Raw genomic sequence first — 4,464 nt, forward strand, 5'->3', positions numbered from 1 at the left:
CAACAAAGGTGCCAAGAATCTGCAGTGGGGAAAGGACAGCCTCTTCAATAAATGGTACTCATCCTGATCTATCCTAACTAGGCTGTAAAGATTGCTACTCTGCAGTCTGACTTCTGAAGTAATTACATAGTCATTCAGCTAATGGTAGCAAAAACACGGTGATATCTTGGATTGGAAAAGTTGAATAGGCATGCACAGGGATATATGAGAGTTTTCACTTGGTCATCTGAGCTGAGAATGAGTCTTTTTCAAATTACCTTCTGGACTAAATGTGAACCTGACTGCACAGGACTCACTGGGTAGGATTTACAGAAAATGACTCATGAACTAGGATACAAAGACTCCCTGGGTATACTTTTATAAAGCACAGTGTAACTCGAGCAACATTCAAGTGCTCTTCCTACTACGGTGGGCAATCTCCTAAAGATTTAGTCTATTTTGAAAGGTAAAGCACAGTGTAACTCAAGCAACATTCAAGTGCTCTTCCTACTACGGTGGGCAATCTCCTAAAGATTTAGTCTATTTTGGAATGTGCTATAGATTCACCTAGACTCTTTTATGGTTTACATTCCTTAGATTATGTTCACACCCTCTGGGTTAGTCCTCCATATATCTGGTTGAGGATGAACTAAATGAAAGAAATCCTGGAAAACAGAAGTAAGAAGAGAGAAATCTGGAAGTCAGTGTAAAATAAAGATATAATGAAATATAGAGAATCAGACAAAGACAAAAATAGAAATAAGCTTATCAAAGAAAAAAGTCTCAAATTGTTGGTATTGATATGGAGTATAAAGTCTCAGAACAGTTTGGATCTGAAAAGAAACAGAAGGCATGGTTCTCACCCTTTAGAAAATGAACATTCTAATAAACACCTATTATGTACCTAGCCACCTTGCTGGGCCCTTTCATAAATTACCACATTTTATCATTCCCACAACTCAGGGAGGAAGGTATCTTTTTACCAACTGGTGATAGTCACAAAGGAAACACAAAATGGTCAGTTGCAAAACCTAAGATGAAGATTTGGACAAAAAACACAGAAAAGCAATTGGGTGGTATTCAGGAGAAGGATAATGGGTGTCTCCATATGAATATCCAGATGGACTCAACGTATTAGAGAACAGATAAACTAAGAAGAGATGACATAGACTAAGACCTTCCCGTGACTAAATTAAAATCTGGTTGGATTCACAGGTATGGGGACAATTACTAGAAGTCAGAAACAAGTTTGAGCATACAAGAACCAAATGAGGCCACTTACAGGTGATTTTCAGTCTTACTCCCATAAAAGTCTTCATCAACAGTGTGTGACCAGGATCCCAAAAACATACCTGTCATGAAGGCACAGGAGTACATCTCCTCTCTGGAATCTGTTCCTAGAACATTTCAGCTTAGATTTGGGCAGAAAAAAATCCTAATGTGGCCCAAACCTGACATTTTATCCTTTAGTCCTCCCCTTACCCCAATTTTTTCTTTATGTGTCCTGGGAAGTTCCACTTAAATCTTGATTATGTCCTGTCCTTTAGATTATGTGTCTTAGTCCATGGTCTAAGGGTAGAATGTGTCTCCCCCTTTAGTGCATAAATTGCTTTTGAAAATGATTTTTTAAAAAATCTCCTGTACCTCAAATCCATTGATCACTTTTCTCTATAACTCATCAACTCTCCACACTTTAAGTTTCCCACTCCAGCTCATACACTTCATACCATGAACTTGCTTGCCTAACCATGTTTGTCCAACCAACCTGAATCGATCATTTACCTATCTGAAGTCATTTCCTACCCAGATTCACCCATCCACCTCAATACGGTCCACATACCAAACCTCTGCTGGACCCTGATCCTGTTCCTCTCCCCTGGATGCCCAATCCCCTTCCTGCCATTAAATCTAAACTTCTTCTTTCCCAAATCACCACACCCTTATTCCTACCAAATATTTGACCCCAGCTAGAGAGATAAATGATCAATGGAAAAGAATAGAGAACCCAGAAATCAGCCCATACACTTATAGCCATCTGATCTCTGACAAAGGCACCAAGAACACATACTGGAGAAGAGACTCTCCAATAAATGGTGCTGGGAAAATTAGAGATCCATATGTAGAAGAATGAAACTAGACCCATATCTCACACTATGTATCAAAATCAACTCAAAATGGATTAAAGAAATAAATATACATCTCAAAACTATAAAACCCCTAAAAGAAAAGATAAGGCAAACACTTTCGGAAGTAGGAGTGGGTACAGACTTTATGAATATGACCTCAAAAGCACAGGCAACCAAAGGAGAAATAAACAAATGAGATTATATCAAACTAAAAAGCTGCATAACAAAAGAAGCAATTAACAGAGCAAAAAGACAACCAACAGAGTGGGAGAAAATATTTGCAAAATATGCATCTGACAAAGGATTAATATCCAGAATATACAAAGAACTCAAACAACTTAGCAGCAAAAAACCAAGTAATCTGATTAAAAAACGGGCAAAGAAGCTGAAAGGCATTTCTCAAAGGAAGATCTACAAATGGCCAACACACACATGAAAAAATGCTCAACATCACTCAGAATTCAAGAAATGCAAAGCCAGACCATTTTTTGCTAAGGAATGCTTTGAGTTTGAGATATCATCTCCCTCCAGTTAGGATGGCTAATATCCAAAAGACTGAGAATAACAAATGCTAGCAAGGATGCAGTAAAGGGGAACCCTCCTACACTGTTGGTGGGACTGTAAAACGGTGCAGCTTTTATGGAAAATGGTATGGAGTTTCCTCAACCAACTTCAGATAGAACTGTCATATGACCCAGCTATCCCACTGCTAGGTATATAACCAAAGGAATGGAAATCATCATGTCGAAAGTATACCTGTACTCCCATGCTTATTGCAGCTCTATTTACATAACCAAGAGTTGGAATCAGCCTAAATGCCCATCATCAGCTGAGTAGATAAGGAAAATGTGGTACATCTACACAATGGAATACTACTCTGCTATAAACAGAATGAAATACTACCATTCACAGCAACATGGATGGACTTAGAGAAAACTATGTTAAGTGAAATAAGCCAGGCACAGAAAGAGAAATACCACATGTTCTCACTTATATGTGGAAGCTAATAAAAATAAATAGAAAAGGTAACTTTTTGGTTCCAGTCAAGATGGCAGAATGGACTGTCCCCAGCATCACTCTCTCCCACAAATTAACCAATTTACAACTGTATAAAAGCAAAGACAGCCAAACTGTGGCTACTAGAGCTCAGGGGAAGAGGAGGAGAGACCTACAGAGTACATAAAGGTGGGAGAAGCCAAAATGAGAGAAAGAAAAAAAATGCTCTGACCATTTCAAGTCCCAGCAGCTTCAAGGCTGGAGTTGCTGAGCACACAGAGCAGGAGCTGGTGAAAGCCACAGCTGTGCCCTTCAGATGAAGTTGCTTGGATGCAGCAGGGAAGAAGAGGGCCTTGGTGGCCTCCAGGCCAGCAAGACCACTAATAGAATTCCTGTGGACCCCCACACAGGAGCAATAAGCCACAACAACTGAAAAAAAGGGGCCACTCAGAGGCCAGTGAGTCATTGCAAGGGACCAGTGCATGGCCTGTCCCATGGGAAGTGTTTGGAGCATGGGCAGTGGGGGAGATTAGCCCACCGGGTGAACACTGGGGCACAGCAAGGACAGCTGATCTGCACCCCAATCAGCACAGGACCACTCAGAGGACACTGGTTAGGAATATAGAATTGCATGGGATGCAGTTCGATGAAAAGACTAAGGCCCAGACCAGAGTTTCTACACAACCCAGGTACACTGGATTTCACTAGACATGGAAGTACCTATAAAGTCAACCATTAAAACCTGAGCTGCATAAAAAAGCCTTCCCTAGGGAATCAGCAGCAAAGCAGCAATTTTGCTCACCAGAGAGCTCAAGTACTGGTCCCCACCAGAAGTTCCCCCATTTTAGAAGTAAGCAAAGGACAACAAATTAGTTCCAGCACAGAGCTAAAGTGGTGGGAATGACAAATAACCCAACACAGAACTGAAAGTAAAAACAAAGTACCTGGAACCAGAGACAAAGTTTTATATTAACTAGTAAAGGTCTCATTTAATCAAAGAACACCTATAACACCTAGAAGGACAGGAAGTCCCTTGGGCTACCAAGCCAGAAAGGGGGGAAGGTGGGGGGGCTTCAGTAATGCCTCTGACACCTGTAACCAGTCCCGAGGGTGGGGGACAAGGGGCTCGGCCACACTACCCAACACACGCAACCACCCCAGCAATGACCACCTAACAACCACAGGAAGTGCCCCAGGCTCTCTTGAGCTAGGGCTGTGGGGGGGCCAAGGGCCTCAGCCATGCCCCCCGACATGCACAGCCAGCCCAGCGATGACCACCAAGCTACAGCAAGAAGGGCCCTGGGTTCCTGAGCTGGGGTGGTGGGGGGAGAGGGCTTTTGTCACACACCCCCGACATCTGCAC

The sequence above is a fragment of the Galeopterus variegatus genome, unplaced genomic scaffold (assembly GCF_000696425.1).
Source record: "Galeopterus variegatus unplaced genomic scaffold, G_variegatus-3.0.2 Scaffold2717, whole genome shotgun sequence".
In the NCBI taxonomy this organism is placed as follows: domain Eukaryota; kingdom Metazoa; phylum Chordata; class Mammalia; order Dermoptera; family Cynocephalidae; genus Galeopterus; species Galeopterus variegatus.